Source organism: Musca autumnalis, unplaced genomic scaffold (assembly GCF_047663935.1).
Source record: "Musca autumnalis isolate F117 unplaced genomic scaffold, ASM4766393v1 scaffold_1, whole genome shotgun sequence".
NCBI lineage: Eukaryota > Metazoa > Arthropoda > Insecta > Diptera > Muscidae > Musca > Musca autumnalis.
Genome location: NW_027411644.1, coordinates 146,468,911 through 146,480,978, shown reverse-complemented (window position 1 = coordinate 146,480,978; position 12,068 = coordinate 146,468,911). Strand labels below are relative to the sequence as shown.

Sequence of the window (12,068 nt, the reverse complement as noted above, 5' to 3'; positions counted from 1 at the left end):
TATTTTTCAACTTCCAGTGGCCATAGAATAACTAGTTATTCTAGTGATCATATAATAATTAGTAAATCAGTGCGAAATGCCCTCGTTAAAATAATGGGTCAATAAGGGGTTTTGTAAGTAGATACGACTACCAAAATGTACTATAAAAACCCATCATTTAGTAAGGATTTTTGTGCTGGGTATAGCCCCTTCATTTTCTCACATTTTGAAAGCTTAAAGATTTTCTCTCGCGAATAGTTCCTTCCAGAATATAAATAAACTTTCTAAATTGTATTATTCAATGTTAGATTAAGCAGAAACAAACAAATATATGCATTTTTCTTCACATTTATGTTCTGTAGTTGAGTATTATATTCGAACGAATGGCCATTCTAAATAATATGTCAGGAAAACCCCACATATTAGCCTACATGGGCCAAAATATAGGAAAAAGTTAAGAATTTGTGCACAGTTTATTAATCTTTAGTGGTATAGGAATTCACCCTCGGAGTCGAATACGGAGTCTGAACCGGAGTCGTGAAAAAACTGGTCTGGAGTCGGAGTTGGAGTCGAGCTTCGTCTCCGAAACCCTGGTAGATAGAGAGCGAAATTTGAAAAGTTATACATTAGGACAAAAAAATATTTAATTTATATAATCTATAACATACGATCACAAAAAAAAAACAAATTTGCATTTGAAAAACCGAAAGTTCTAGGACAGAGAAGCCATCCCACAGTCGATACGTCTGAAGAGCTGCTCAACTAATAGCGAAACCAGGACACGTAATTTGGTGACTGTGTGGGTTCGAGTCCTTGGCTTTCCTTTTTCACTTGCAAAAAACTTTTCGATCATCAAGCTTAACTCTAATCGAGAAAATTAATAAAAATCATTAAAAATTATCTTCGCCCTAACAGGCAAAATTTCAAAAAATAAAAAACAGACTGAGTCCGGCTGGGATTTGAACGCGCGTCCTTGAAAACATAAAAAAAATGTTGTCACGGCGTGTTAGCGTCCAAAAGTTGAACAACAAGTGAGACTTATTTGTTGTTCAAGAGATTAAACATTAACTAAGAATTTCTTGAAAAAGATCCTGCAACTTGGCCGCAGAACATCAACTACATCGCATAATTCAACACAAAAGTTTTTTCAGATTGTAAAGCATTGACCCACTTCGAATCATGCTGGATCTTACACAGAAATTTTGCACTGATATCTGGCTAGCAGTTTGCAAAATATTGTCCAAGTAGTTATTTTAGTTTTTGTGTAATAATCTTTTTAAGTTGGGAAGTTAAATTTCAGTCGCCAACTTATAACTCGACTTTTTTAGATGTGTCACCCTTTGAGTAAATGAGAAATTTCATTTTATCGAACAATATTTATTTTCTATACCTCGACTCCGACTCCAGGCGAACTATTTTCACGACTCCGACTCCAGGTCGACTCCGAGAGTGCATTCCTATACCATTAAAAATGAATAAATTGTGTACAAAAATGTATTTTTTTCCTATATTTTGGCCTATATAGGCAAATGTTATAGTTTTTCCTTACATATTCATTAGAAAGGGCATTCGTTCGAATACATTCGAACATATCAATACTGTTTCTGCCGAATCTTACATTAACAAATAGCAAAGTTAGAAAGTTTTTGTCGGTTTTCCTTTTTTTTTGCACCAGTATATTCTGGATGGAATTCTTCCGCGTGAGAAAAACTTTAAGCCTTCAAAATATGTGAGAATGATGGGGCAATACAAATCGTAAGGACTACATGCAATAAAAACTATAAGCAATTCACGACCAAGATTCAAACTGGATGTAAGCCAACATTTTAGTGTGCTTAGCCTCAAAAGGAGACCCCCAGTTGTAAAGCTCAATAAAAGCCATTTTTCATGATTTTTTTTTCGAGAAAACTACGTAACTTTTTGTCAGATTTTTTCTTCATCTCAAAAAGAGAAAAATATTACCAAGTTTTGAGGTCGTCTACGAAACCTTGTTTTTATTGAAGCATTTTGCGGTGCCAACTCTCTCTCGAAAACTAATAAACCAATTGACATATATTTTTGTGGATGATTTCGAGAAAAACACACTTTATATGTTTTACTTTTTGAGTTCAAGAAGAAAAAGGACATGGAAGAAACTGAGCTAAAGGACAGCATATTTGACAGAAGGGTTCCTCATTCCATTTAACTGAAAACATGTCATCTAAAAATGATGAAACAATATCTCCAAACAGAGATATAAAACTATTTTCTCAATGATTGATGGGGGTCAATCAAAAAAATCATTATGACATGACTCAGAAATTTCAGCTATGGGATCCTTGGGGTTCTCAATTGGGGCTTTCATTCCTAAAAGGAATATTCCTTCCCCAGATCTTAACTACCATTTTGTGTCACAGGGTATTCAGTAAGATTTCCCATAGAGACCACAATGTCTTTAATAGAAGACAAGGATGACTTCTCATAAAAAACCAGATGAAAACACCAATAGACCTTTGTAAGAAGACCAGAAAGACTTCTGACGAAAGAGGTTAAAGGTCCAATCTTAATTCGATTGTCATAGAACTTTGTTTGCAAAAATGTAACGAATCAACCGGATCAACAAAATAGGGATGAATAGACTACACTTCAAAGGATAGTAAATATCCTGTGAATTGTCCTTTAACTTAGTATAATATATAATTTGCATATATATTTTCTTATACCTTTCTTTTAAAATAAATAATGATTTTAAAAAAAGTTCTTGTTCCAAATTTAATGTTATATTGCCCGGAGTCGGAGTCGAGTTATTTTTTTCGACTCAGACTCCGACACTGACTCCAGCAAAATTGCTCGACTCCGACTCCGAAACCTTGATTTCTATAATCTATAACATACGATCACAATTTGCGTGTTATAAAATATATTTCGAATGAAACTTTTTAACTTGAATTCTGTTGCTACCTTTCGCTGTAAAATACAGCAGAAATATTTTTACATCATATTAAAGATCTGTAGTTGAATATTATGAAACGAATGTTCTACCTTAAGAATACCTAAGGTCAAAACCCAGAGGTATTGTTGAACGATATATAAGAAAAAATTACAAGGCATTGAACATTTTATTTATGTTGGGTGATATAGGAAACGTTCGAGTTTTTAAATTGTATGTTAGAAAAAACATTGAATAATAATATTATTATATTGTATATTATACACACCAAAGCAAAAATAATTTATTTATTTGGCAGTTTACTTTGAAGAAACAGATGCATTTAATGGCAATTGCGCACATAAAGCTCAATTTTACACTCAATCTTGTAAATGTTTGCACATATAAAATGCAGCTTGCAAAAATCTGAATGTTTCTGTTTACTGCATTGATTGGCATTTAAAAAAATTGCTCTGTAATTATTGTCATATATTTACTGTTCAGACAAATCTTTCTCGCGAATACGTCAAAATTTGTACTAAATTTTTAGCAATTTCTTCACGTATTAAAAATAACACATGTATGTACATTTATTTTTTATGACCACAGATACGCGTTTCTTATTATCCTATTTAAGCCTTCTACTATATTTGGGCAGTACATTATAAGTAGACATCGGATTTTTGCATGTTTTCATTTCTTATCCGATTGGACTCAAATTTTGGATCTAGATTGTGGTTGTGGAGCTATCTGGGTACAGCTGAAGGCATCTGCTATCTACATGGAGAACGCTTAGTTTTAGTAGTTCGTCCTTTGTTTGGTTGGTTGTAATCTGCGGTAAGCTCGACTCCTATGTCGTTCACAACTTTCAAGTTGAACAACATGTGACACTTACTTGCTGTTCCAGAGATTAAACATTAAATCCCAATTTCTTGAAAAAGATCCTGCAGCAGAACATCAACTACCTGGAGGTGCAAAATGTTAAGAACAGAATAGCCTTTAATTTTATACATAATACGGGCAAATCTAATCGTTCCAGAGATATTGGTCGCCGAATTCGTCAAATAGCCAAAAAAACGAGAATTTCATAGCCTTAGTGGCACGTGTAAGCATATTCCAATATTGCTCAAACTTTGGCAAACTTAAACTCTAACAAAACTAAACACTTTAAACTAAACTAAAGACCTAAAAATTTTGACATCGATTTTTCCCTCTGAGTTAAAACCAGCCTAATACAACAAATTAAGACAAAGAAATTGTTGGATTTTACATAAAATGTTTGATATTTTATAAAAATTTTATATTTTCGCATAGTTTAGTAATACAAAAATGGTATTACAATATACATATGTATAACCATAATTTTATACCCTGTACCACACTGTGGTTAGGGGTCTCAAAAACAGAATAATCGGCTAAAAACTCGACGTTAAACGGTCAACAATCGTAATTTAGAACACTTTAAACATTTTGGATGATTTTCACAACTTTTATTGACAATTTTATGACTTTTTATGATGATGATGATTTTTTATGACATTTATGACGATATTCGACCAAAAACTGTTTGCATATTTTGCATATGCAAATAGGCAAAAAATAAATAAAAATATGACCCCGCTATTAAATTCAGTTTTATTTGCAAATATGCCAAATCCGATGTCTAATTATAAAACAACGCGGTAATGGAAATTATTGTTCTTTTCACTAAACAATAGGTTTTTCGTGAAAACTTTACGTCTGATGCAAAATTTTACCTTTCTCAATTATTTTACATTAAGCGTGTAGAACTCAGAAAACATGAAACTTTCTTGAAGAACGAAGAAATTTTCTAAAAAATACACATTTTTGAAGAGTGGTAACAACACTGACATTTATAGTTTACATTTATGCTCTAGCTACACTTCTTAAAAAAATCACTGCATTTGTAAGTTACACCCACAACTTACCGTCTTTACTTCGTTACACTAATTGTCATCTTCCAACTGCTAAAATAATTTTAAATACAATTTTCCACGCAATTTAGTGGCATATAAAATATCTCGAAATTCATAAACAAGATAACAATTTCGGAATATGACTCAGGAGAAAGCAGAAAGGAAATAAATATGTGTAAATAAGTGCATTTGATCTGAATTTATGCTTCGATTTTTAATCGAATTAATCTAAGTGACAGATTTTTATAATTAGAACAACATGCCCAACATGGTACTGGAGTGGTATTTTAAAGTCTAACAATTGTTATATCCCCAATGTACATACATTCACTCCGTTTCATTTCAATAGCACATTTAAAATGTTTATTTGTTACTTTATTTTAGTTGAAATTAGTCGAATATCTTGAGATATGTTTTTATATCTTATTTCGTACACTTATGAAGTATCTTTCCACAAAAAGTGTCGCTTCGATAAAGCCCCATTATATTTTTTTATAATTTTCTTTCGAAAAGCCCAAAATTTGTACGGTTTTAGGTGTTTCACCAAAATAGAACATTCTTTAATAATTTGAGTACGACTGCAAATTATGAAAGCTACTGTTACGATTCTTTAAAATTGGAACGAATAAAAGCCATTTCAAGTTTAAAACGCTAAAATTGGTCAAGCGATGCCTTTAATACTGGGGAAATAAGACGTTTTTAAAGCGTTGACCTTTAATTGTCTATAATATGTTAAAAATGTGGCATAAGTTGACAGTTTCTTGTTAGATTTATAAAGAACTAATGAAAAACTAATGACAGAAGAGAGATGGTGCAAAATTAACTTGAACTTCTACTGAAATTTTGGGTACAGTTCTACGTGAAACTTCAAATTCATATGACTCCTATTCAATAATGGGGTCTATTGTTGGCATTAAGATAATTTGATTGTTAAAATATCAGGTGATTTTTTATTGCTTCGGGCCTGAGCCAACATACTCTAAAGAAAAAACAAGTAAAAAAGCATTAAGTTCGGCCGGGCCGAACTTTTCATACCCTACACCATAAAATATTCTGAACTTAAATGGAATAATTACTTTTCATTCCTGTCCCCAACTTTAAGTGGGTACGTTAAAATGTCAGATAATGTTTATGTACATTTATGCTTCATTCGGGAGGCCCTTTTTTATGGTGCCTATATCTAACTATGTATGTTGACAATTTTTGGTGGGCTAGAAATTGGGAGGTACTGTTATATAGGGGTTATAATAAAACATGGGAATATGTTGACAGTTTTTGATGGGAGCCTTTAATGTCAAATAACTCCTAATTCGGTTAAAAATTTAGATAGAATCTTCAAAATATCGAAAATCGGTGCATAACGTGGGAACTTCAAATGTCATTAACAGCTAGTTCGGAGGTATCTGGGCTATACGAAAAAATGAACTGAAATGAACCGTTATATGGTGGCTATAACAAAACGTGGACCTATGTCCACAAGTTTTGTCATATAAGTTTATTGACATTTAAGAACTTTAAATGTCAAATTATAGCTACATCGGTCTGAAAATGTAGCTAAAAACGTCAAAACACCGCAAATCGGAGGTACCGTTATATGGGGGCAGTACCAAAACGTGAACCTATGTCCACAAATTTTGTTATATAAGTTTATTGACACTTAAGAACCCTAAGTGTCAAAATATAGCTAAATCGGTCTGAAAATGTAGCTAAAACTGTCAAAATACCGTAAATCGGGGGGTACCGTTATATGGGGGCTATACCGAAACGTGGACCTATGTCCGCAACTTTTGTTATATAAGTTTATTGACATTTAAGAACCCTAAATGTCAAATTATAGCTACATCGGTCTGAAAATGTAGCTAAAAACGTCAAAATACCGTAAATTGGGGGGTACCGTTATATGGGGGATATACCAAAACGTGGACCTATGTCCACAACTTTTGTTATATAAGTTTATTGATACTTAAGAACCCTAAATGTCAAGTTATAGCTAAATCGGTCCGAGAATGTAGCTAAAACCGTTAAAATACCGTAAATCGGGGGTACCGTTATATGGGGGCTATACCAAACCGTGGACCTATGTCCACAACTTTTGTTATATATGTTTATTGACACGTAAGAACCCTAAATGTCAAATTATAGCTACATCGGTCCGATAATGTAGCTATAAACGTCACAATACCGTATATCGGGGGGTACCGTTATATGGGGGCTATACCAAAACGTGGACCTATGTCCACAACTTTTGTTATATAAGTTTATTGACACTTAAGAACCCTAAATGTTAAATTATAGCTTCATCGGTTTAAAAATGTAGCTAAAAACGTCAAAATACCGCAAATCGGCGGGTACCGTTATATGGGGGCTATACCAAAACGTGGACCTATGTCCACAAGTTTTGTTATATATGTTTATTTACACTTAAGAACCCTAAATGTCAAATTATAGCCAAATCGGTCAGAAAATGTAGCTAAAAACGTCAACAAACCGTAAATCGGGGGGTACCGTTATATGGGGGCTATACCAAAACGTGGACCGATATATCCCATCTTCGAACTTGATCTTCCGACGGCTAAAAAATGGTATTCCCCAATTTTCAGCGAAATCGGTCAACAAATGCGACCTGTACGTTGCGAACGGACGGACGGACGGACGGACATGCATAAATCGACTCAGAAAGTGATTCTATGTATATCCCTAGAAGGAACTATGGGTCTATCTCGCTTCCTTTTGTATGTTACATACAAATGCACTAACACATAATACCCCTTACCACATAGTGGTGTAGGGTATAACAACACCATTCCTATACACAGAAAGAAAATAGTTTGAATTTATGGAGCAGACATAAACTGGAAATATTCGTAAATTTAGTACAGCAATATTTTGTGCCTTTTCCATGAGGCGATCAACTCCGCAATATTGATGGTCTATTTAGTTCTCCTCTTTCCGGAGATGAAAGAAGTAATAGGTTTTGCCACCGGAAACCTGCAAATAATAATTATTTGCTTTTGGAAACGACTACTTGCTTTTCCTTATATTATTCATTAAAGTTGCCACAGAAAATCCAACCAATTTTCTTTCTGTTTATAGGAAGGATCTGGTTTTTTTAGTATATTGGATCAGACCCAGAGCAATAAAAATCACCCAATATTTTAATGGTTAACTTATCTTAAGTCCCACAATGGACCCCATTATGGAATAGGAGTCATAGGAATTTGAAGTTGCACGAAAATTTCAGAAGAAGTTCAAGTTTATTTTGCACTATCTCTCTTCTATCATTCGTTTTTCATTAGTTCTTTATAATTCTAACAAAAAACTATCAAAACGTGTTATGTCCTCACTATTAAAGACATCGTTTTACCAATTTTAGCGTTTTAAACTTGAAATGACTTTTATTGGTTCCAATTTTAAAGAATCGCAACACTAGAATTCAATATTTGTAGACGTACTCAAATTATTAAAGAATGTGCTATTTCGATGAAACACTGCAAAAGGCTTCTTTCTATCGGCTGTTTTCCAACAAACATAACTTTGACTTTGGCTGGTGTATTCGTAGACTAGACGATTCAAATCATACTCGTCGTTTGGCCTCTTTGGACCACATATATGCATACCTATATACATACATCAGGACTTCAAACCGTACAAATTTTGGGCTTTTTGAAAGAAAATTATAAAAAAATATATAACGGGACCTTATCGAAGCGACACTTTTTGTAAACTAGACGATTCAAACCATACTCGTCGTTTGGCCTCTTTGGGCCACATATATGCATACCTATATACATACATCAGGACTTCAAACCGTACAAATTTTGGGCTTTTTGAAAGAAAATTATAAAAAAAATATAACGGGACCTTATCGAAGCGACACTTTTTGTGGAAAGATACTTCATAAGTGTACGAAATAAGATACACAAAAATATCCCAAAATATTCGACTAATGTCAACTAAAATGAAGTAACAAATAAACATTTTAAATGTGCGATTGAAATGAAACGGAGTGTATGTGTTATGTTCATATGTAGCTATTTCACATGGAACACAAAATACCGAGCCGACGACGTTTACATTAAACCGCATTATTTTCACAAGATTTATGTCATATTCATGTCGTTTGATGTCTTCATTTTCGCTTCCTGTTGAATGCTACAAGCATTCCTTAAAACGTTCCTTCACACACATACACACTTACACACACAGCTAACATGCCCTGTAAAAGGAATATGAACCACTAGACAGGAAGAAAAAAATAGTACAGAAAGAAGTGCATAGAAAAACAGTGACGGAATTTTGACATTTTAATATTGCACACTAAAATGGTTTGAACTGTAACAAATCACTGACTACAAATGAGACACTGACATACAAATATGAAAGTAATGCGGCCTCAAATGCTGAACACAGGACACGACAAGCGACCCAGTGGGCGATAAAAAAACAACATGAATATGAATGACAACAAAAAGGAACAAGAGCACCGAGTTGTTACACCAATATGTTTCAAAGACATGCGGAAGTAGAACGAAGGTCTAGCGCATCAGCCACAATGAATCGAATATTTTTCGTAACAAACAAACTTATCATTTTTCTACATACGATTTCCAACAATTGCAGAATAACCAAGAATTCGTTTGTTTTTTAAAGGGATCGAGATTTAGTCTTACCTGTAACGCAGTTGTTGTTGCTGTTGATTCTTTGGAATTTTATTGGCAATTATTTTCGAAGAGACAAACTTTTCTTAAACTAAATTCACTTCACGAGTATTGTATTATTGTTTACGTGTTTTTTTTTATTTCATATGAGCTGTTGGTTGATTGATACGAGAATGTTATTGCTTTTTCTTAGTTACGTTTCTATTGGATTAATTTGAAATGTAAGATAACTTTTCAAGTTTTCGTTATATAGATCAAATATCACTTCCGTGTGTTAGTTAGGTTTGCACATTCTAAACGATTAATAATAATAATAAATTATTTTTATTACATCAACCTTAGTTCAGTGAACCAGTAGAAGAGGTTCAGTATTGACCAAAACGAGATCACTTCTTTATGTCAAACATCAAGGCGTATTAGTGTTGTCATAAACACAATCAGAGTTTGTTTACAAACGAAGAAAATATGTTCAACAATTTAAGTGTAGATGTCATTGTGTGCGTGTGTGTTGTGTTGCGTAGCTATTTTGCTTAAGTGTGTGACGTTGATGGTGCCGGTGTCGTGTCCTCGGTGTATGTCCTGGCACACGTTCAGGCTACGAATGTAAGTGCCGTCAACAAATGCAAGTGCATTTATGTAAAGGCGAGTTAACAGCGTTACTGTTAAAGTGTAACATCGTGTAACAGAATTTGAATGGGTGGCTGGGTAACTGCATAGTTAGCTGGTTGGAAGTATGGGTGCATGGTTGGCGGTTGCCTTGTGGGTTGGCAGTCTCGCCGTCTGAATGACTGATGGTATGGTTGCCTAGATGGCTGGCTGGCTGACTGCCTCTATGTAATGTGATGAAACGACACAAACATCAAAGGAAACGAGCAAAAGAAAGCCAGCCAAAGAAAAAACAGACACAAAAGCAAACAAACAATAAAGTAAAGGATTAAATAAAACTGAATGGCACACATACACTAACTCACACACTCAAAGACACAACACGCGCGCACTCACACATACACTTTATAGAGACACACACTCACGCACAGACACTGTTTGATTTCGTTTGGCTGCAATAATAAACTCTTTCCTATGGTTTCAAGAATGACAATTTCTTGTTTTGATAACGAAGCAATTCCGTTTTGCTTTATTACAACACCTTTTATTTAGAGGGGTTCTAGACAATCACACACACTCTACACTATGTTTTGATGGCGAAACGTCAAATTCAATCATTTTTGACCAGTTCACTAACACTTATTCACTCTTTGTATGGGTGGACAGCTTTACTGTTGCACTTGTCACTGGTTTAGCCATTAAAATTGTTATTGTTGTTGGTTGTGTTTGTTTCCGGCGTCGCATGTATCGGTGTCGTTGCATAGACTTTGTCGGCAATTGTAATAAAAATGTTCAGGCATTACATGATTTACGACGTTCTTACAGTTTTTAAGTTCACTTGTTCCGAAACACAAATCGAGCTGATGCAAACACACCTAAACCTTTAATGATGTGACTATGAGCGCGGCTACTGTTTCTGTTGCTGCCGTGACATTTGCCGGGGGTGCTGGTGGCGGTAGTTGCGGTATTGGCTCGTGTCTGTGTTGCACATTGCTATTAGTAATTGTATTTGCGGCAAAAGAAAAATCATTTCAAAAATTTTCCACAACAATTTGAGGCTTTGCGGACGTTTAGTTAAGCGGGAGAACGTCCTCACTGCAGGAAGCTTGATTAACAACTAAAATCCCATTTGCCAACGTTGAAAAAGGACTTGAGTTTGAACTGGCTATGCATGCATATTTCTGGTTTGGTGGGTTTTACGAGCCTCTGTTGTCGTAAACAGTAAAATACACACAGGCGTCTCGAACAACAGCAATACGGACGGTGGGTATGTCTGTGTAGGTGCAGTTTGACTGCAGCTACTGCAAAAGGCTTCTTTCTATCGGCTGTTTTCCAACAAAAATAACTTTGACTTTGGCTGGTGTATTCGTAGACTAGACGATTCAAACCATACTCGTCGTTTGTCCTCTTTGGACCACATATATGCATACCCATATACATCAGGACGGAGATCTTCTGTGCAATTGCATACAAACGGACGAAATGTTGCAAATTCTGTGGTCTCAGTGTTGGTGCGACAAACCCTTTTTATGTTTGTGAATGTAAAAATAATCAAAATGTCACTCTCTACGCTATATTGAAAATAAGAATTTTTGCTGATTGTGCTTTTGCAGTTTTTCAACCGTCAAACAGAACTCGATTCCGCAACACAAATCCTCAAAACACAAAATTAAAACACAAACTAGGAAACGGAGAGAAGACCCTACCGATGGTAATAGGGAAATGCAGTGCTGCATTTGACGAAGATGCTCTCACGCTCTCTTTCCGGTGGTTTCTCTTTTTGACACTGTGCCAAAAATGTTAAGTAACGCCAGACGGTGACATTTTTACATCGGAAAGTAAATAATCTAGTCAACATGGTGATTTCATCCCTCCCCGCATGTCTTTTCTTCTTCGAATGTCTTTCCTTTGGCACACTTTCATACAAAGCTGGCTACTCGTACCAACATGTCCTCTCACTGGCTGTTAAATCAGTCGAGG

General features: G+C 34.8%; 1 protein-coding gene across 9 annotated transcripts in view; it reads right to left on the bottom strand.

Moving 5' to 3' along the window:
- fru (sex determination protein fruitless) overlaps nt 1–11,771 on the bottom strand; it is an 805,497-nt gene extending 793,726 nt beyond the window's left edge. For 7 of the 9 annotated variants that reach the window (XR_012408588.1, XM_073957651.1, XM_073957667.1 and 4 more), the window contains exons 1-2: nt 10,630–11,750; nt 9,495–9,775 (exon numbers count right to left, since the gene is read on the bottom strand). The gene's annotated coding sequence lies outside the window, so the exon portion shown is untranslated. Of the gene's footprint in view, nt 1–9,494; nt 9,776–10,629 lie in introns of all 9 variants that reach the window. The other 2 variants (XM_073957500.1, XM_073957488.1) reach the window with 2 other exon arrangements.
- Nucleotides 11,772–12,068: the final 297 nt, after the last annotated feature.